The sequence below is a fragment of the Pristiophorus japonicus genome, chromosome 10 (genome assembly GCF_044704955.1).
Source record: "Pristiophorus japonicus isolate sPriJap1 chromosome 10, sPriJap1.hap1, whole genome shotgun sequence".
In the NCBI taxonomy this organism is placed as follows: Eukaryota; Metazoa; Chordata; class Chondrichthyes; family Pristiophoridae; genus Pristiophorus; species Pristiophorus japonicus.
Window position 1 is genome coordinate 200,649,059 of NC_091986.1, and position 23,601 is coordinate 200,672,659.

At 43.2% G+C, this 23,601-nt stretch overlaps 1 protein-coding gene across 2 annotated transcripts in view; it reads right to left on the minus strand.

Moving 5' to 3' along the window:
- The window catches only part of ppp2r3b (protein phosphatase 2, regulatory subunit B'', beta), a 159,203-nt gene that overhangs the window by 101,890 nt on the left and 33,712 nt on the right, over positions 1 to 23,601 (minus strand). The gene's annotated exons all lie outside the window — the stretch shown is intronic.

A 23,601-nucleotide genomic window follows, 5' to 3' on the forward strand; every position in this document is an offset into this window, starting at 1 on the left:
CCATGTCTTTTTTTAATGTTTTTTTCCTATTTGCACTCACCTTTAAAGATCAATGTAATTTTACCCTAGATAGCTGATCCTTCACTTAAATTTTACTGTTCTTTTCTTCCAAAATGTACTACTACACATTTCTCTGCATTTAACTGCCTCTTCCATCTCATCATCATAGGTAGTCCCTCGGAATCGAGGAAGACTTGCTTCCACTATAAAAATGAGTCCTTAGGTGGCTGAACAGTCCAATACGAGAACCACAGTCCCGTCACAGGTGGGGCAGATAGTCGTTGAGGGAAAGGGTGGGTGGGACACGTTTGCCGCATGCTCTTTCTGCTGCCTGCACTGGATTTCTGTATGCTCTCGGCAATGAGACTCGAGGTGCTCAGCGCCCTCCTGGATGCACATGCTCCACTTAGGGCGGTCTTTGGCCAGGGACTCCCAGGTGTTAGTGGGGATGTTGTACTTTACGCCTCAGTAAATACATCGAATATGTCTTGGAGTTCAGTCTCTGTATGTGCGCAGGCGTCGTCCGCGTACAATAGCTCGACGACAGAGGTTGGGGTGGTCTTGAACCTGGCCTGCGCACATACAGAGACCTGGGTGTCATGGTACATCAGTCATTAAAAGTAGGCATGCAGATACAGCAGGCAGTAAGGAAAGCAAATAGCATGTTGGCCTTCGTAGCGAGAGGATTTGAGAGGAGAAACTTCTTCACTCAGAGAGTTGTTAACCTGTTGAATTCTCTACCGCAGGGAGTTGTTGATGCCAGTTCATTGGATATATTCAAGAAGGAGTTAGATATGGCCCTTACGGCTAAAAGGATCAAGGGGTATGGAGAGAAAGCAGGAAAGGGGTCCTGAGGTGAATGATCAGCTATGATCTTATTGAATGGTGGTGCAGGCTCGAAGGGCCTACTCCTGCACCTATTTTCTATGTTTCTATAGGAGCAGGGAGGTCTTACTGCAGTTGTACAGGGTTTTGGTGAGACCATACCTTAAGTAGTGTGCGCAGTTTTGGTCTCCTAATCTGAGGAAGGATATTCTTGCTATTGAAGGAATGCAGCGAAGGTTCACCAGACTGATTCCCGGGATGGCAGGACTGACACATGAAGAAAGACTGGATCAACTAGGCTTATATTCACTGGAATTTAGAAGAATGAGAGGGGAATGCATAGAAGCATATAAAATTCTGAAGGGATTGGACAGGTTAGATGCAGGAAGAATGTTCCCGATGTTGGGGAAGTCCAGAACCAGGGGGTCACAGTCTAAGGATAAGGGGTAAGTCATCTAGGACCGAGATGAGGAGAAACTTTTTCATCCAGAGAATTGTGAATTCTCTACCACAGAATGTTGTTGAGTCCAGTTCGTTGGATATATTCAAAAGGAAGTTAGATGTGGCCCTTACGGCTAAAGGGATCAGAAAGCAGGAGCAGAAGTTGCATGATCAGATTGGAAGGACCGAATGGCCTGCTCCTGCACCTATTTTCTATGTTTCTATGAAATCCGGATACACCCAGAATCTGGAACGACCTCAGCCCTGAGGTTTCCGGATTTCGAACATCACACCTGTACCACAATCCAATAATTAAATCTTGCAGTACATCTATGTTCCATCATCTGTGCGCAATGCTATTGCACCCTGTACAGTACTAGGTTAATCTCAGGCACAACAGTTGGAACTTGGTGCATTCTCACTGCAGGATGAAGAGAAGCATCTCAGTTTTAGCTATTTACTGTTCAATGAACAGTACAACAGATTCGAATCCACACTGAGCATTGGACAAGAGTTTGCAAAAGTAGGAAATTTACAGCATATCTGATAAAATCTCAAAGGGCAAAATTCAAACCATTTCCAAATAGCAACTAATGGATAACAATAAAGGTTATGTTGAAATCTATCACATTTATTACAGTAGCAGTAAACAGTGATAACAACTTGTATTTATATAGCAACTTTAACACAGTCAAACATCCCAAAGCCCTTCACAGGAGTGTTAAACAAAGTTTGACACTGAGCCACATCAGGAGATATTTGGGAAGATGGTAGGTTTTAAGGAACATCTGAAAGGAGGAAAGGGTTTTTTTTAAAAAAAGAGAAAGGTGATGACGGCAGATTTGAAGGAGAGGGGGACAGTACTCGAGGAGAGGGAACCATTAACAAAATCAGCTCACCTGGGAGCCAGGAAGGGAAGTTGGGTGGTCAGCAGTTTAGTGGGAATAGAGTCGAGGGTGCAGGAGCTGGGTCAGATGAGCTTGGAGAGGGCATGAGGGCAGATAGAAACTAGAGAAAGATGTGCGTTCAGGGTCAGAAGGGTCCTATAATTCAACCACTTTGTGGAGGTACTTTCAGCAAAATTAAACACCTCCAAAAGTCCTTCCTGCCCTACAGAAGAATGTGAAGCAATATTTTAAAATATAAGATCACAACCTTAACTGCATTTTAATAGTTGTACGTACTGTTGAAATGTTATTTTTTTTATATTAAAAAAAGTTAAATATTAACATACTCTGTAGCATGTTCGGACAACTCCAGGGCAATGTGGCAACAGTTAATTACAAACTTTTTCGATTTCTTCCTGCCTCAAGAATGTTCACCTGACCTTTACACCAATATCACTGCTAAGAGGAGACCTTGCTGACAGGCTTGTACCAGTGCCATTTTTACACTGGGTGGCTTGTTTATTTCGGATTGTGCACATGTATATATTGCAAAATTCATCTACTCCATCATGGATTCTACCTCACTCTATGGTCAATCGAATCAGCGGTCAGAAAAAAGTTTTAAAATATTGAAATAAGGAAAAATCAAAATTGGAGAACAAAAACAGCATTGCATAGATGAATTAGAGGAAGGGAGGGAGAGAGACTAAAACCAAGGGAGAGAGAAGAGAGGAGGGAATTCAGTCAGGAAAAATCAGCATATATGTGTACTCAAAAAGGCAGAAGGAGAAACAGTTAATTGACATACAAACTGGCCCCTTTGGTTCTAAATTATTACATGCCATTAAAATTCAGTAAAGAACTGATAAAAATTCCATGTAAAGTCAGCATTTCACAAAGTTACTGGAAAAGTAATTGGAAGACACTTCCATCATACAATAAATTAAAACAGCATGTTATTTGAACTACAGAATGGCATGGCATCAGCATAATGTAAGTCAGTCCCACTGTCGTTATTAAATGTTCTGGTCCCATGCAGATCAGAATGAAAACTTGTGCTTACTAATGTCTGAATCTATCTTTCTATTCTGGTTATACTATAGTAGAAGACGCACAAAGGATTTGCAATAAATATTATGAATGCCGAACAGGCACAATATGTGGATCATATAAATTCTGAAATTAAATGCAATTCTATATACAGATGATTATTGGTCTTCACATTAGACACTGAAAGTGTAACTAGCGATTAAGACAGTTCTTTAGCAGGTGATTAAACTTCACGGTAGTCTGTAGCTCCCAGCTATCAAAATATTAAATCCAGTCACATTTTTTGATGCAATATAGTTATACAGGTTGAACCTCCCTTATCCGGCACCCTTGGGACCTGGCCTGTCCCGAATGAGGGATTTTGCCGGAGATCACGTGTTTGGGTGGACTGCACCTTTAAGTGCTGTTGCTGGGGTAAGTGTGTGTGCGCGCCGATTGGCTGGACCAACTGTCAGTCAACCAGCCAGCCAATCAATGTGCATGCGGCCTCGAAGAGACGGCGGGCTCGGGGAGAGCCGGCGGGCCCTGGAAGAGCCGGCCTGACCCCCGGAGGGAGTGTTGTGGGGAGGAGCGGCCAGCCTGAGGACTGTGGCTGCAGGAGTTCCAGCAGGGAGACGAGGAGGAGGCAGCCGATTGAGGAGAAAGGTTATATTGGTGAGTAGGATTTTGACGGTCGCGTTCTGCGCATGCATCACCCGGCGACCGGGAATGGTCCCAGACGAAGGATAGTGCCGGATAAAGGAGACCCGGATAAGAGAGGTTCAACCTGTACAAAAAAACTGTATTTATAAAATTAGAGTCTAGCATAATTTACATCCATTATGAAATAAGAAGTTTCAATCTTTGCATGCAAGAATCATACATAGCATATAAAACATGAGGTTCCCTTTACAGATGACAATGAACCATAAGGACATAGCCAGTGTGCAAAAGCAGAAAAGATAATCATTGTGTAACCGTATTGCCAGCTATTGACCAAGCATGACCTTTATGCAATGAAGTAAAACCAGAAGGCCACTACTCACCACCTATCATTTAGACCAAAATAAGGCATGGCAATATATAGAATAAGTGACAGTTTCTATATAAATTACCCTACATTTTTTTTTAACAAGCTCTTACTTGATCTTATTGGAAGCATTGTCAAACTTAACTAATGAATACAAACTAGTTAATTGTTTATAAAAGCTCTGAAGCAATAAAAAGATTTTAAACTAGAAAGGACCTCATGATTTTGAAAGTACAGTTGATTTTTATAGTGAAAATGGAGGGGGAGTGAGGGGCGGAAATGGTGCTTTAAAAATTTCTCAACTTTTAAAAACACTACTGACGCCCAGTTATTCAACTGAATGGCAATTTCAACAGAAAACATTCTTCGCAAATAACCCCATAGGTTTAAAAAATGACAAAACACTAACAGTATCCTGATCAGGCAAAAATGACTGTGGATTTTTTTTTAAAGAAGTGTGATAACGATGTTTTCTTAAACAGCCAGGAAGTGGCAACATGCTGAAAGATACTGGGCCATATCTTCCTAGAAAAATAACTGTGCTAATGTGCAAATCGGTCAGCAAGTTCAAGGGGTGAAGAGATATGTCGTGAATTGCAAATCTTCAGAACTTGCGAATCGATTTACACCGCTCCCCCGATTGCCTCATACAAACAGCATCTTGCCCTTTGCCTCCCCGTTAGTTTCAAGACAGAGGATGAGATGGTCTTGGATCTAGCCTGGAGGTGACAAAGGTTGAACAGGTTCCCATTGTTTCTAAACTTTAGTTCCACTCCAGCGGGGAGCTTGTTGAGTGAGATGGAGCATTTCAGCAAGGAAGATCGAGAAGAGAGTTGGTGTGATGACGCAGCCCTGCTTGACCCTGGTCCGGACGTGGACTGGGTCTGTGGTGGATCCGTTAGTCAGGATCACGGCTTGCATGTCGTCGTGGAGCAGGCGGAGAATGGTGACAAACTTCTGGGGGCAGCCAAACTGGAGAATGACGCTCCATAGTCCCTCACAGTTGACAGTGTCAAAGGCCTTTGTGAGTTCAAAGAAGGCTTGGTTGTCGCGCGGTGAAAATCATATCCGTTGTACCCCTTAGTGGACGGAATTCGCATTGTGACTCTGGAGCAGCTCTTCAGCCAAAGGGAGAAGCGGGTTGAGGAGGATTCTTGCGATGACTTTCCCAGTGGCCGACAGCAGGGAGATTCCTCTGTAGTTGCCACAGTCGGACTTGTTCCCTTTTTTGAAGACGGTCACGATTACAGCATCTCTGTGATCTACCAGCATGCTCTCCTCCTTCCAGATAGGAGAGGTGAGGCTGTGCATTCGTGCCAATAGTGAGGCCGAACTCCAAGCCATAGTCAACATCTTCACCGAGGCGTACAAAAGCATGGGCCTTACACTAAACAATCATAACACAAAGGTCCTCCACCAACCTGACCCCGCCACACAGCACTGCCCCCACAGTCATCAAAATCCACAATGCGGCCTTGGACAATGTGGACCATTTTCCATACCTCGCGAGCCATCTATTAGCAAGGGCAGACATCAATGACTAGGTCCAACACTGCCTCCAGTGTTCTAGCGCAGCCTTCGGTTGCCTGAGGAAGAGAGTGTTTTAAGACCAGAACCTCAAATCTGGCACCAAGCGTATGGTCTACAGGGCAGTAGTGATACCCGCCTTCCTGTATGGCTCAGAGACGTGGACCATATACAGCAGACACCTCAAAGTGCTGCAGAAGTACCACCAGCGCTGCCCCCGCAAGATCCTGCAAATCCATTGGGAGGAGACTCACCAATGTCAGTGTTCTCACTCAGGCCAACATCCCACAGCATCGAAGCACTGATCACACTCGACCAGCTCCGTTGGGCTGGCCACATCGTCTTCATGCCCGACACGAGACTCCCAAAGCAAGCGCTCTACTTGGAACTTCTACATGGCAAACGTGCCCTAGGTAGGCAGATGAAACGTTTTAAGGACACCCTCAAAGCCTCTTTGATAAAGTGCAACATCTCCACTGGCACCTGGGAATCCCTGACCCAAGATCTCCCTAAGTGGAGGAAGAGCATCCAGGAGGGTGCTAAGCACCTCGAGTCTCGTCGTCGAGAGCATGCAGAAATCAAGCGCAGACAGCGGAAGGAGCGTGCGGCAAACCAGACTCCCCACCCACCCTTTCCTTCAACCACTGTCTGCCCCACCTGTGGCAGAGACTGTAATTCCTGTATTGGACTGTACGGTCACCTGAGAACTCACTTTTATAGAGTGGAAGCAAGTCTTCCTCAATTTTGAGGGACTGTCTATGATGATGATGATGATGGAGTTTCAAGACCTGCTGCATTTCACATTAATTGCCCATTAAATTCAGCGCAGAAAGTTAGGGCTCAAATAGTAGCGCAAGTACTCTAACAACGCAACAACCGTTAATGCAATGCCAATCAATCTCTCCGGCCCAGAAAGGGAACAATTTAAACTGTTGAGTCTCATTCCTGCATGTAGTAAATTGTTTAGAGATTTATAAGATTTCAAATTTGTTACTTTTCCTTTGTCTCACTCAATCCAATCTTTCTTTCCCTCTCTATACTTTTTCTGTACCTGATTTGACTCTAATTTTCCTTCTCAGTCATTCCTCAGTTTGTTTATCAATCCCTAAATCGCATTGGATTAAAGAGTTACACTGTTGACCCCATCATTCACTAAGGTCCCAAATACCCTGTTTCCCTCACCGCACCATTATCAGCTCGCACGTCCAGCATGTTATAACACAAAAACTTTGCGAGCAGAAGGTGAGGAAAAGGTCCAACATCCAGCACACGCCTGAAGATACCCCACTCCAGCTAGATTTAGTCCGATGATGTTTCGCCCAGAACTACATGATTGGGACACACACAAGCTTTTTTTGGGGCAGAGTACTAACTCTGATAAGTAAACAGCCTGACCTGGCTACTTTTACAGTGAAATATTATTTCTCTCCACAGGTCAGGGAATTCCCCTATTCAGTCAACTGAATCTGGTCAATTACAGTATTGTGACTGGACGCATTTAGCTTATCTGTACTAATAATCTATAGGGAAATAAAGACACAAACTATTGTCAGAAATGTTGGAAACACTCAACAAGTCAGTCAGCATCTGTGGAGAATATCGATGAGTTAATGTTTCAGGTGTGGACTCCGTCGGATTAACCGGCTGACCTGCTAAGTGTTTCCAATATTTTCTGTTTGTGTTTTAGATTTCCAACATCTGCAGTTTTTTGTTTGCACAAGCTAATGTGTTTTCTTTTAAAACATTCAATTAATTACCTCAAATTCTTTCTGTCATCAACCAGAAACTTGTGCACCACCCTAGTAATGTAGCTTAAAATGCTCTCTTTAGACACAACCCAAGTATGTAAGGTCAAAAATCTATAATTGCACTGCCAAGTGTTTTTTCTCCATAGTTCAAATGAACATAGTTTGAAAATTCCTCATATCCACCATCACACATACTGAAATCCTAATGACAATGCTAACTGTGCATTAACACCAGTGTGTTATTGCATGAAATTCAGCATGAAAAGGGATATATAGTACAATATGATCAAATAATTATATACACAAGACAAATTAAGCAGTCCCACTGGTTTCCATAACTTTTCAGTTTGGGTGCGTGGCATTTAGGTAAATGATTTTGATGGTCAGCATGAGTTTCTGGCTTAAGGAAGTTCAACCTTGCATCATCTCTGACATTTCAGTGAATGTTAGTAAAATGCCATCTGTTTCCCACAAGCTTTATATTCGAGACTGAAGAAATTCACATCTGGGGACCAATCATAAACCATTACCAAAATCATAATTATCAACCAGTTCTTTTCAGGAAGCAATTTCTTCTTCCACATCAGTGAATAGCAGCCAAGCACATTTTTTTTCATGTCCAGAGAACTGGATACTTCCTTTACTCTTAAAATTATATTTTACAGTACAAAGCAAAACGCAGTGTCTGTAAACATACCACATCATTTTAAAGGCAAAGATAATTTATTGCTGATGAAATTTCAACTACAGTATATCTCTGCAATGTAGCACACAACTGTTTTTTTTTAATAAAGTAAATTTTAAACATGTGAATGGATTACATTTAGTTAATTCAGTAAAACAAAATCACAATGAGACATGCTGACTATCTTTGTCAATGGCTCATCCTATAGTTATGCACACATACACAACAGCTGTTGTGGGCTGCAGCAGTTTGATGCAATTTGTTATTTTTAACTGATCCCTTCCAGAATGCATTAGTATTCTGGTATTTTACCATTTCCTAAATTAGACCATTACAGTATGCAAGATCAGCAAAGTATTAGAGTTAGCAATTGGATAGTCTGATTAACAAGTGTTATGAGGCTATGCAATTGAATGCCTTTAAGAATACAGGTTACTTGGGAATAATAGTCTTTTGATCAAACATGGCATTTATAAATTGAGATCATACTTTCATTCAACTCAGTCAGGTCAACAATGTACATTTCCTTATACATTTCACCTCAGTGAAAACTAAGCACCTTTCAGATTTCAGCATTAAAAATGTGATTCGCTAAATTGCTAGCACCAGATATTACAAAAATCAAACTTCCCATCATCATTTAAGTAAACTATAGGTTTAAAAGGTTAAAAACATGTTCAGAACACAAGTGTAATGCTTATGTGAAAATGCTTATTTCCAAACCTCTCCCCAACCCGCAAGGCGCTTTACAGGAACGTTATAAAACAATATTTGACACTGAGCCACATAAGGAGATATTGGGGCAGACGTAGGTTTTAATGAGCTTCTTAAAAAGGAGGAAAAAGAAAGGAAGAGAGGCGGAGAGGTTTAGGGAGGGAATTCCAGAGCTTAGGGCCTTGGCAGGTGAAGACATGGTCAACAATGGTGGAGCGATTAAAATCGGAGATGCTCAAGAGGGCAGAATTAGAGGGGCGCAGACATCTAAGAGTTGTGGGGCTGAAGGAGATTACAAATACTGCACAAAAACAGAAGACTCAAAAGAAATGGTGATCATGGTCACAAGGGTGATCTATACAGAAGAAAAGCAACTACATTTTTTCTTCCTTTTTCACTAGATCAGGTTGTACATTTACAAGAAATGTGTTTTATTAGGTAAATTAAAGACAACAGTTTGACAAAGTTAAGGATAAAACAGTCTCAAAAGTCAAAATTGCCCCTTTATGCAACGCCCGTTCGTGCTTTTTTCCCCTCGGGTCACAAACTAGGGCGATAGCCACTCGCGGGGCGGATGTTAAAAGGGAGGTCACCAGCACCCCGCGCCGCCATTTTTGAAGTTTTGCCGACTCTCTGGTTGGCTCCCATACCTGTTTATCTGCTTGGTCCGGGCCACCATCGTGTAGCCCGGCATTCCATTTTGGGTGCCGAGCTACAACCCTGGTACCTTGCTGCCCTGGTGGTGTAGTGGAGGCCATCAGAGGCTTCGCAGAGTGCGCAACGACCCTCCCCTGGTTTCGCCCAGTTGCGCCGCTGTTTCCGCCTCCTATTGGAAGTGCGCGGGATTGCACTCCGCTTCTTTTGAGGGGCAGGAAGCCCAATTCAGTGTTGAGGCGGGACTTCCATGCTGGACGCAGGAAGTCCCGCCCCGAGCAGGTTACCGCCCCCAATCGGGGCTCGGGTAATTTTACCCTTTTAAGTGTATAACGATAACTATAGCCAATGTTCAGTGGGAGTGTACGTGTTTGGCTATTTAGGCAGATGAAAGAGAAACTACATGTGGAGTTGGATTCAGAGCACGCACACTTTTTCTCCCTTTATGACTGAATAAAGCTGGTATCTTATCTAATCATAACTTCTAGATGTGTGGGCAGAATGGTGCAGACCTCCTTTGTGATCTAGGACTTCCAATTTCTTGTATATGAAGAATTCTCAAATAACCCAGTGTTGATCTTAATCAGATGTTAGCCTCAACTCAGTGGTAGCACTCACCGCTGAGCCAGGTCAAAAGTTCAAGCTCCATTTCAGAGACCTGAACAAATAATTATGGATGACACTTAAGTGCAGTACTGAGGGAGCGCTGCACTGTCGGAAATGCCGTCTTTTACAATGAGATGTTAAACTGAGGCTGATGAGGACTCTAGTGTTGACTTTCCCAGTGGCTGATAACAGGGAGATTCCGCTGTAGCTGCCGCAGTCGGAATTGTCACCTTTTTTAAAGATGACCACGATTACTGCATCTCTGAGATCTCCTGGCATGCTCTCCTCCTTCCAGATCAGAGAGATGAGGTCATGCATTCATGCCAATAGTGCCTCTCCGCCATATTTTAGTGTCTCAGCGGGGATTCCATCCGCTCCTGATGCCTTGTTGTTCTTGAGCTGACAGATGGCCTTTTCTACCTCGTGCAGAGCTGGGGTATTGCTGAGGTAGTGGCAGGAAGCATGTTGCAGAATGGAGTCAAGGACACTCATATCAAAGGCAGAGTCTCGATTAAGGAGATCTTTGAAGTGCTCCTTCCAGCGGGTCCTGACTGTCTCGGTGTCCTTGGTGAGTGCAGTACTGAAGGAGCGCTGAACTGTCAGTGATGCCGATTTTTACAATGAGATGTTAAACTGAGGCCCCTGTCTGCCTTCTCAGGTGGATGTAAAAGAGCCTAGGGCCCTATTCAAAGAAGAATTTAAACAATCTCCAATATTTATCCCTCAGCCAACACTACTAAAACAGATATCTGGCAATTTCTTCATTGCAGTTTGAGACCTTGTTGGGTGCAAATTTGTTGTCACATTTCATACATTCCAAAGTGACTACATCTCAAAAGTACTTCACTGGCTGTGAAACACTTTGGGATGCCTTGAGGACGTGACAGGCACTACATAAATTCACATTCTTTCTTTTCTTAATTGTTTGGTTAGGATAAGATTCATATTGGTATCCTGCTCCCTTCAGTGTTTTAGAGAAAACAATTATGTTGCACAACTGGAAACCCCAAAACCCCAATAGATATTGAACCAGTGCGCTGCTCAATGTGATATTTAAAAAAAAACAGAATTAGGTATCATTGGACAATACCTGGGACTTGATTAAAAATGGAACTTCAATCGATAGAAACATGGGGAATCCAATAACTCAATTATTAAGGCAAGAAATGGAAGTTAGGAAGTGATGGACTTGTATATTGTAAACTACCAAAAGATTAAGTTTCAATTTCAAATCAGGTGAGATGTAGGAGTGAAGAGGGAACAAAGAGCCTTCAAATTTAAAGGATTAGCAAAAGGAATAAGTGGGGAGGAAGTCTTTCTTTTGTTTTAAGCAAAAACATTTAACTCTTAAAATGTGATTTGGACACGTTTTCTTGCTCTCTTCCAGGGCTGACTTAATTGACAGAGCTCCATTTAGATTTGTTCTTAATCACACCAAAGATGATCTTATTGGCATCCATGAAGTTACATCCTCGTCATTCAATTGACCTAAAACAAAAAATCTCCAACCGTTATAACTTATTTGTAGTTATCCCGATGGTTGCGATTTTGTAAAGTGTTGCTACGACATCCTGCTCTTCCCAGCAACATCCAGTATTGCTCAGCTATTAGTACAGTACTTCTCCAGCAAGGCAAGACATTTAAACTTTTAAAGAACTGTGCATATGCAAACTGTGCTTACTTTGGTAGATCCCACCCCCTTAACAAAGTTAACTAATTTCCTGCAGAGCTTCGAGTCCGGCCATCATATCATCATCATCATAGGCAGTCCCTCGGAATCGAAGAAGACTTGCTTCCACTCCCAAAGTGAGTTCTCTGATGGCTGAACAGTCCAATAAGAGAGCCACAGGCCCTGTCACAGGTGGAACAGACATTCGTCGAGGGAAGAGGTGGGTGGGCTGGTTTGCCGCGCGCTTCTTCCGCTCTTCATGCTCTTTGCGTTGAGACTCGAAGAACTCAACGCCCTCCAGGGTCCCTCGAACGAGGATGGTTTGCTTCCACAGGAGTTCACAAATGTTTCAATGAAGGACCCGATGTTCCAGTCCTGAACTCCAACTGAGGGGGTGGAAGATGCTTGTGCATGGATTTTTTTTAAACATTTGGTGACCGTTGGACACCAGCCACCACACGGGCTCGACAGAGCTAGGCCTTTATCCAGTGGCAAGGGTTGAACCAGGACAACTGGAAACCTGCTCTGCTGCACGGACCTAGTGCACACACATATCGCAGTGTGGGCCGGCCCTTGCTGCCCCTGGGCCCTCGCCTCTTCTGGGCCCAGTACCCTTTCGCCGCACCCTCACCACGATCTCTCACCACTCCTCCGCCACAAATCATTCGCCGAACCTCTGCCACGATCACCCACCAAATCTCAACCACGATCCCTCATCGCTCCTCCGCTCCCTCAGTACAGCGCTCCCTCAGTACTGCTCCTCCGACAGTGCAGCGCTCCCTCAGTACTGCATCCCTTCACCTCCTGCATGAATGACATGTCCTCACTGCTAGAACAGGGACTGCAGGAGCATTCAATTACTCCTTTAGCTGCCTTCTGGTAAATTTTGAGAAGTTAGGAGATTCCTGCAATTTCATTTTAATGCCACAGGAAAACTGTGACAATGGCAACATTTAAGTCAATGACAGCAGATAGGTGTAACCCCCAGTATGACTGCAGCAAACTCTCTGCTTCTCTATATAACAAAGATGTAGTACTTTACAGTGTGGTACATTTTTCGCAAGTCTGAAGTTGTAGACCCCCTGCTCCAAATAGGTCTTTTTTTAAAAATCTGTATTATTCAGCATGCTGCATGCACTTTATTTAACCAACAACTTTGAGAGAGACAGTGCTAAAGTGCTGGGAAAAGCACTGTAGTACAGATAGCGGTAAAAAAGCTTACAGCAGTAATACCAACAAGCATGTTTTTAGGCAATTTGGTAGACGTTATATACTTTGATTTCTAGAAAGTCTGCAGTAAAGTGCCACTTACACAGCTGTTAAAGAATTCCTCATGTGGGATTGGCGATCTGATAATACGTTGGATACAAAATGGATTGTAACCTTGTAAGCAGTAGGTCATCATCAGTGGGAGAAAGACCAGCATGGAAGTGGAGTACTGCAGAGCTCCTTGGTGGGTCTTGTTTGAGAACAGTAATAGTGCCATTCCCAAATTTACAGATGACAAAATATTTGCACAGGAATTGGGAACAAATAAAAGTAAGCAAATTTAAAATAACCTAGGAGGAATGTGTGGCAGATGTCCTTCAAAGTGGCTAAGTGCAATGTTATGCATTTGGGTGCAGGAAACCTTAGGCACGCGTATACCATTCAGGGGTTACCCACTAAAAGATTATAGAGCAGAAGGACCACTGGGTGGTCACAGTTGATAGTGAAGGTTCACAAGCAGTGGTATTGCAAATAGGGTTTTAGGTCATATAGTTTGGATATTAAATGATAAAATGAATACTATACAAGGCTTCGATACAGTATTACTTAGAGTATGGTGCCCAGTTTTAGCTCCAATGCATGGTGGGAATAGATGCTCAGGAAAAGTTAGAGGTGGGTGACCAAAATAGTACTCATTTTAGGGCTTATCGTTATTCAAGATTAACTTGAGTTGACACTATTTTCATTAGAGATATGCACACTTAAGGTATGATTTAGATTTTTTAAATGATGAATAGGAACATAGGAACAAGAGTACGTCATCCAGTCCTTCGAGCCTTTTCGAGTATCTTAACTCCATCTATCCGCCTTGTGTCCATAGTCTTCAATATCCTTGCTTAACAACAATCGATCAATCTTCAGTTTTGAAATTTTCAATTAAGCTAGTCTCTTTTTGGGAGAGAGTTTTCCAGATTTCCACTACCATTTGTGTGAAGAAGTGCTTTCTGACATCACCCCTGAATGGCCTGGCTCTAATTTTAAGATTATGCCTCCTTGTTCTGGACTCATCCACCAGAAGAAATAGTTTCTATCTTGACCCATCCTATCAATTCATTTAATCATCTTCAATATTTGTTAAATCTGGATTATTCAGCATGCTGCAGGCACATTATTTAACTAACAACTTTTAGAGAGACAGTGCTAAAGTGCTGGAAAAAGCATTGTCGTACAGATGAAGTATTTAGAAATGCATGGGTTAAAACAAGGACAGCCTGTACTGATTTGTTCGACAAGTCACGTTTGGCAAATTTAATAGTTATTTTAAAGAAATGACTAATTGGATAGATAACAATGCAATAGATGTGGTGTGTAAATTTTCAGAAAGTATTTCCGCTGGAACAGAGAAGACAAAGAGAAGATAATAGAGCATCAAACGCTCTCAAGTTACGGAGAGCACTCAGTTGCAGAGTAAAACTTCCTCTGCTCAAAAATGTGCCTTACTACCAAAGTCAGAAAAAGCACTCACTATTGTACCAATGTGACACTGAACTGAGTCTGCCAATTAGTACCACTTCTGCCCCATATCTATTTACAACTGCATTGAGGTTGCCCAACCTCATTTCATCTAGGCCCTTTCTAGTCACCAAAACCTCTGGCTTTCAGAAGGAATTAATGAGGTGCTAACTTAAAGGAGTTCAGATAAAAGCAGACCAGAACTCTGTACACCCTTCTCTCACTGGCTTACAATCTAGAACATAATTAGTTTAGAACTTTTCTAAAACTGGATAATGGAAATTTCTAATTTATTCTCAAATGACTTAAAAGATCTCCAACTTTTTACAAAATCTGCTCACCTACATAGTTTATTTCATCAACTGTGAAGTGTGGTTGATTCATAATTGGATCTACATAGAACCAAGGAAGTGCCAGAGACAAGGGGGGAGAAATTCAGTATAGCCCTATTTCGGGCACTAAAACTTGAAAAGCTGAAGAATTAGTGCGAGGCACTAATCATTGTCGACTCCCGCAAAATTAATTGTTAGCGTTCCAAGAGCGAAGTGGAGTGCTAAATCAAGCGCTACACTCCTAACTTAGGGCACTAACCTCAGAGTGCTACCGGCAGAGTGATAAAGATAGAAACATAGAAACATAGAAAATAGGTGCAGGAGTAGGCCATTCAGCCCTTCAATGAGTTCATGGCTGAACATGCAACTTCAGTACCCCATTCCATTCCTGTTTCCTCACCATACCCCTTGATCCCCTTAGTAGTAAGGACTACATCTAACTCTTTTTTGAATATATTTAGTGAATTGGCCTCAACAACTTTCTGTGGTAGAGAATTCCACAGGTTCACCACTCGCTGGGTGAAGAAGTTCCTCCACATCTCGGTCCTAAATGGCTTACCCTTTATCCTTAGACTGTGACCCCTGGTTCTGGACTTCCCCAACATTGGGAACATTCTTCCTGCATCTAACCTGTCTAAACCCATCAGAATTTTAAACGTTTCTATGAGGTCCCCTCTCATTCTTCTGAACTCCAGTGAATACAAGCCCAGTTGATCCAGTCTTTCTTGATAGGTCAGTCCTGCCATCCCGGAAATCAGTTTGGTGAACCTTCGCTGCACTCCCTCAATAGCAAGAATGTCTTTCCTCAGATTAGGAGACCAAAACTGTACACAATACTCCAGGTGTGGCCTCACCAATGCCCTGTACAACTGTAGCAACACCTCCCTGCCCCTGTACTCAAATCCCCTCGCTATGAAGGCCAACATGCCATTTGAATTTCTTAAACGCCTGCTGCACCTGCATGCCAACCTTCAATGACTGATGTACCATGACATCCAGGTCTCGTTGCACCTCCCCTTTTCCTAATCTGTCACCATTCAGATAATAGTCTGTCTCTCTGTTTTTAACCACCAAAGTGGATAACCTCACATTTATCCACATTATACTTCATCTGCCATGCATTTGCCCACTCACCTAACCTATCCAAGTTGCTCTGCAGCCTCATAGCATCCTCCTCGCAGCTCACACTGCCACCTAACTTAGTGTCATCCGCAAATTTGGAGATACTACATTTAATCCCCTCGTCTAAATCATTAATGTACAGTGTAAACAGCTGGGGCCCCAGCACAGAACCTTGCGGTACCCCACTAGTCACCGCCTGTCATTCTGAAAAGTACCCATTTACTCCTACTCTTTGCTTCCTGTCTGACAACCAGTTCTCAATCCATGTCAGCACACTACACCCAATCCCATGTGCTTTAACTTTGCACATTAATCTTTTGTGTGGGACCTTGTCGAAAGCCTTCTGAAAGTCCAAATATACCACATCAACTGGTTCTCCCTTGTCCACTCTACTGGAAACATCCTCAGAAAATTCTAGAAGATTTGTCAAGCATGATTTCCCCTTCACAAATCCATGTTGACTTGGACCTATCATGTCACCTCTTTCCAAATGCGCTGCTATGACATCCTTAATAATTGATTCCATCATCTTACCCACTACCGATGTCAGGCTTACCGGTCTATAATTCCCTGTTTTCTCTCTCCCTCCTTTTTTTAAAAAGTGGGGTTACATTGGCTACCCTCCACTCGATAGGAACTGATCCAGAGTCAATGGAATGTTGGAAAATGACTGTCAATGCATCCGCTATTTCCAAGGCCACCTCCTTAAGTACTCTGGGATGCAGTCCATCAGGCCCTGGGGATTTATCGGCCTTCAATCCCATTAATTTCCCCAACACAATTTCCCGACGAATAAGGATTTCCCTCAGTTCCTCCTCCTTACTAGACCCTCTGACCCCTTTTATATCCGGAAGGTTGTTAGTGTCCTCCTTAGTGAATACCGAACCAAAGTACTTGTTCAATTGGTCCGCCATTTCTTTGTTCCCCGTTATGACTTCCCCTGATTCTGACTGCAGGGGACCTACGGTTGTCTTTACTAACCTTTTTCTCTTTACATATCGATAGAAACTTTTGCAATCCTTCTTAATGTTCTCTGCAAGCTTCTTCTCGTACTCCATTTTCCCTGCCCTAATCAAACCCTTTGTCCTCCTCTGCCGAGTTCTAAATTTCTCCCAGTCTCCGGGTTCACTGCTATTTCTGGCCAATTTGTGTGCCACTTCCTTGGCTTTAATACTATCCCTGATTTCCCTTGATAGCCACAGTTGATCCACCTTCCCTTTTTTATTTTTACAACAGACAGGAATGTACAATTGTTGTAGTTCCATCCATGCGGTCTCTAAATGTCTGCCATTGCCCATCCACAGTCAACCCCTTAAGTATCATTCGCCAATCAATCCTAGCTAATTCACGCCTCATACCTTCAAAGTTACCCTTCTTTAAGTTCTGGACCATGGTCTCTGAATTAACTGTTTCAATCTCCATCCTAATGTAGAATTCCACCATATTATGGTCACTCTTCCCCAAGGGGCCTTGCACAACGGTATTGCTAATTAATCCTCTCTCATTACACAACACCCAGTCTAAGATGGCCTCCCCCCTAGTTGGTTCCTCGACATATTGGTCGAGAAAACCATCCCCTTATGCACTCCAGGAAATCCTCCTCCACCGTATTGCTTCCAGTTTGGTTAGCCCAATCTATGTGCATATTAAAGTTACCCATTATAACTGCTGCACCCTTATTGCATGCACCCCTAATTTCCTGTTTGATGCCCTCCCCAACATTACTACTACTGTTTGGAGGTCTGTACACAACTCCCACTAACGTTTTTTGCCCTTTGGTGTTCTGCAGTTCTACCCATATAGATTCCACATCATCCAAGCCAATGTCCATTCTAACTATTGCATTAATCTCTTCTTTAACCAGCAATGCCAACCCACCTCCTTTTCCTTTTATTCTATCCTTTCTGAATGTTGAATACCCCTGGATGTTGAGTTCCCAGCCCTGATCATCCTGGAGCCACATCTCCGTAATCCCAATCACATCATATTTGTTAACATCTATTTGCACAGTTAATTCATCCACCTTATTGCGGATACTCCTTGCATTAAGACACAAAGCCTTCAGGCTTGTTTTTTTAACACCCTTTGTCCTTTTAGAATTTTGCTGTACAGTGGCCCTTTTTGTTTTTTGTCTTGGGTTTCTCTGCCCTCCACTTTTCCTCAGCTCCTTTCTGTCTTTTGCTTTTGTCTCCTTTTTGTTTCCCCGTCTCCCTGCATTGATTCCCATCCCCCTGCCACATTAGTTTAACTCCTCCCCAACAGCACTAGCAAACACTCCCCCTTGGACATTGGTTCCGGTCCTGCCCAGGTGCAGACCGTCCGGTTTGTACTGGTCCCACCTCCCCCAGAACCGGTTCCAATGCCCCAGGAATTTGAATCCCTCCCTGCTGCACCACTGCTCAAGCCATGTATTCATCTGCGCTATCCTGCGATTCCTACTCTGACTAGCATGTGGCACTGGTAGCAATCCCGAGATTACTACTTTTGAGGTCCTACTTTTTAATTTAGCTCCTAGCTCCTTAAATTCGTTTCGTAGGACCTCATCCCTTTTTTTTACCTATGTCGTTGGTACCAATGTGCACCAGGACAACTGGCTGTTCTCCCTCCTTTTTTTAAGAATGTCCTGCACCTGCTCAGAGACATCCTTGACCCTTGCACCAGGGAGGCAACATACCATCCTGGAGTCTCGGTTGCGGCCGCCGAAACGCCTATCTATTCCCCTTACAATTGAATCCACTATCACTATCGCTCTCCCACTCTTTTTCCTCCCCTCCTGTTCAACAGAGCCAGCCACCGTGCCATGAACTTGGCTGCTGCTGCCCTCCCCTGATGAGTCATCCCCCTCAACAGTACTCAAAGCAATGCACTACCTTCCTTGCACTGCTCTTCCTGCTGGTCTTCCATTCCCTATCTGGCTGTGGACCCTTCACCTGCGGTAAGACCAACTCGCTACACGTGCTACTCACGTCATTCTCAGCATCGTGGATGCTCCAGAGTGAATCCACCCTGAGCTCCAACTCCGCAACGCGGTCCGTCAGGAGCTGGAGGCGGATACACTTCCCGCACACGTAGTCGTCAGGGACACTGGAGTCGTCCCCGAGTTCCCACATGGTACAGGAGGAGCATAACACGCGACCGAGCTGTCCTGTCATGACTTAACCCTTAGACAGGCAACAACAATGTTAAAGTTTACTCACTGTTATAGAAGAGAAGAAAGAAAAACTACTCACCAATCACCAGCCAATCACTTACCCCCTTGGCTGTGACGTCACCTTTCTGTTTCTTTCTACTTCTTTTTTGCCTTCTCCCTGTAGCTGCACAAGTACGCCTCTCGCTGCCGCTGGGCCTTTTAGAGGCCTCCGACCCCGGACTCGCGGCTCACCAACTGCCGCCGGGCCGTTTATAGGCCTCTGACCCCGGACTCGCGTCTCACCAAAGATGGTCATGCGCAGTTCAAATGGCACTCTAATTATATAAGGTGCTTCCATCTCTTAACAGGAAGGGCCATTCATTCTGTATAACCTCAGTCATCAGTAATATTTTTCAACGCGACCTGGGCGACTGCTATTGCATTCCCCCATCACTTTCAGAAAGTGCAGCATTTGGTGAGGATGGAGGAAAAGGTGTAAAAAAATGTTGCAGTCAGCAGACTGTTGTAAGTAATAAACGGTGCAATCGCTGAAAGTGCATTTTTTACGATGTTCAAGCAACACGAAAGCATTTCGTTTAATTACCACTCCTGCAGCGCACTTTAGAGTGCGCAACTGCTCTTACTGGCGTTGTCGGCGCGAGTCGCTAAAGTACTGGGCAAAAGTCAATTTGGCATTGGGGCCGATAATGCGGCGTTGCACATGCATTGACGTCACCATACGAGAGGCATTAGACGCTAACAGTTAGCGCCAACGCTAATTCGCCACTGAAGGTCGTGTGCGGCGTTGGATTCGCCCCGCCCGGGCACTAACCCCTTAGCGCCCCCGCCAGGCACCAAAGGGAGACGCTAACCTAATTCATTTCTAGCTCCTAAGGTTTGTAAACTTAACTCTCCCACTTTGAAAGAAAAGTAAGCCCCTAATGAAATTTTCTTCAGCATTTTATCCTTTTCAACACCAACCACATAAGTCCCTTAATTCAGTGATGTACAATTTTAAACTCAAATTATAGAGAACTACATAAGATAGCCAATCTAGACTTCCTTTCTGCTCTGTAATTTTAACATTCCAGTTTTGGCTCTTTTCCTGTCCCAGATAAACAAATCAATTCCAAATGGGCTTTTAGAATTTTGAATTTAAATATTTGAATATTTGGGGCATGAAAATCCTACTATGAAGACAGAGTTTTAAAAATTATGGAGTGAAATGAATACTCATAAGACTGTGTTTTTCAATTTTTTTTCCTTGTGACCCCCTGCAAATACTGACAAATTCTGCCCCACCCCACCCCACTCATCCACAGACAGTGCCACCATTATACAAAATATTTATAACACAGCACCAGAAAAAAATGTTAATGAATCAACATAGAAAAGTACAAAACTCTGATACGAGACACAGAAGTCCAAATACCTTATAAATCCCCTGCTATCTCCTCACAGGAATCCCAGTTTGAAAACCTATGAATGCATAGATGTTCAGACTGCAATCTGTGGGCTGCATGCAGATCCCGATCCCTGACAATCCAGCTTATATTTCTTATACACTGGTTTTTACTCCATTTTGAGTGTGGCGGTTTGGAAGGAGCTATTCTTAGCACTGTTGTGTCATTGGTTCATAGTCAGAAGGTTGAGGGTTCAAATCTCACTCCAGAACCCGAGCGCAGAATGTAGGCTGACACTTCAGTATAACTTTGAGGGAGTACGGCATTGTCAGCGCTGCAGTTTAGATGATATATGAAACAGAGGCCCCTTCTTTCTTTTCAGGTGGATGTAAAATATCCCATGGTAACCTTCACAGGAAAGCAAGTTCATTCCCAGGGTCCTGCCCAACATTACTCTCAGCCAATGCCACCAAAAACAAATCATCTAATCACCTATGCATTTACCATTTGTGGGACCTTATTGTGCACAAATTGGCTGTACATTTGCCTACATTAACAGTGAATACACTTCAAAAGTAATTTATTGGCTGTGAAGCACTTTGTGACATCCACATCCCGAGGATAAAATGGTGCCATATAAATGCCATTTAATTCTTTCTTAAATACCAAGTCAGAACATGAAGATCTATTAGCATCAGCAACTTGTAATGTATATAAATTACTGGAAACATGGATTTAATCTTTATACATGCACCCCTCCCCACCCGAAACTCCATTATGCACCTATGGGAATGAACTTGCTCCCCTGTGAAGGTTGCCATGGGATATTTCACATCCACACAATAAGCTTGGACATCCCTGGCATAACATACATCAATTGTGCTGATTATTGGTGGGTATACTTCTTCAGGCACTCAATAAATTGCAAACAAGAATTTTTCCCCCCACCAATTAAAAGAACAGCCCAAAACTTTCCTGTAATTTAATAATATCCACAAAAGGTAAAATTAATTCTTTGGAGTTCTGCAGTAATAGCAATACTTCAACCCAACAGAGATTAAATTAGTGAGGTACCCTTTTATTGAAACACCCTGGATCCCCAGGAGAGCCTGGAGGTCTATAACTAATATCTCCTAGCCAAAACAGAGGAAAGCAACAGCTGAGTGTGGAGACAGAGGGGGGCTGGGGGTTGGAGAAAGAATATTTCACAACTGTTGCTGTAAGAACTGAATAAATTGTTGTTCCCCACGTGTAATCATCTAGCAGGTGCCAAATCTTTTCAACACATGCTGCAGATATTTTCACTTTTTCCCGTCAAGACTGCTGCAAATCTGAACCACGCATCAAAAAGTGAATAAAAACATGTCATGCTCCCTTAATTTTGCTAAGATTCCTACATTACAACAGTGACTACACTCCAAAAGTACTGCATTGGCTGTAAAGCGCTTTGAGACGTCTGGTGGTCATGAAAGGCACTATAAAGTCAGTAGTAAGGCCTTAGAACATGCATGTAGGGATCGGATTGCTGGTTTTATGTGGGGAGAGACAGCAAATACCGTTTCGGGAGTAATCACCAACAATTCTTTGCTCAAGTCAGGTAATTTATAGTGCCAAGCAGCAGCTGAATCATGCATTCATTTGGCTTCCGTTTGCTACTATAAATAGAGTAATGCATATGCCCTTTTTCAATGCAAGCATACAGCATTGCTCAGAACAATGAAGCGACATCAAAATACAGTACATACAAAGCAATTCACAAGCTGCAAAATACAAAGAGACCTGGGAAAAAATAAACTAACTAGAGCCAGTGGAAATTCCAACACACAACGCCAAACCAACCAACCAACCATGAATTGTGCAAATACTGTGAATTCAAGTTGAGAATCCACATTTGTGGAAAAAAAATTAGAAAATGCAAAAAAAATCTGAGAAGAGTGATTCTACTCACCAACATTAGCTACAATCCTGTCAACTTTTTCTGGTTTACAACAGGGGACTGGGAGAAAACATTTCATGATCTTGAATGAAAAGGAAAAAAAATGTTTCCTCTAAAAGTAAGGACAATATCGACAACCACCCGAAAAAGTCCATCCACAGGCTTGATGTCAACATTTCAACATGACACTGCACAAACCTCAAGTTGCAAAAACGGTTATCTGATAATAAAAAGCAGCATTTTGTTTGGAGCCAGTACTTCAGAAGCTACTAACACTTTCAGATTCAGGCACTTTAACGCAACTATAAATGCTGCAATTCCACCATACCAATTTCCCCCATTTGATCTTTACATATTCCCACACATTAAAAGCAAAAATCACCAGTCAATTGTGAAAAACAAAGAAAATAGGTGCAGAAGTAGGCCATTCGGTCCTTCGAGCCTGCACCACCATTCAATAAGATCATGGCTGATCATTCACCTCGGTACTCCTTTCCTGCTTTCCCTCCATACCCCTTGATGACCTTTAGCTGTAAGGGCCATATCTAACTCCCTCTTGAATATATCCAACAAATTGGCATCAACAACTCTCTGCGGTACAGAATTCCACAGGTTAACAACTCTCTGAGTGAAGAAGTTTCTCCTCATCTCGATCCTAAATAGCTTACCCCATATCCTTAGACTGTGTCCCCTGGTTCTGGACTTCCCCAACATCGGGAACATTCTTCCTGCATCTAGCCTGTCCAGTCCCATCAGTATTTTATATGTTTCTATGAGATCCCCTCTCATCCTTCTAAACTCCAGTGAATACAGGCCCAGTCGATCCAGTCTCTCCATCCCGGGAATCAGTCTGGTGAACCTTCGTTGCACTTCCTCAATAGCTAGAACATCCTTCCTTAGATTAGGAGACCAAAACTGAACACAATATTCCAGGTGAGGCCTCACCAAGGCCCTGTACAACTGCAGCAAGACCTCCCTGCTCCTATATTCAAATCCCCTAGCTATGGGCCCAAGTTTCGGGCCACGCCTAGAAGGGCACAGCCCCTACCTGGACGCCCGTATTTCGCGCCCAAAAGTGCGCCTAAAAAATACTTAGATTCTCCGGCTCCCTGCAGGTCCTCTGGAGCTGGGCGTGGCGCAGC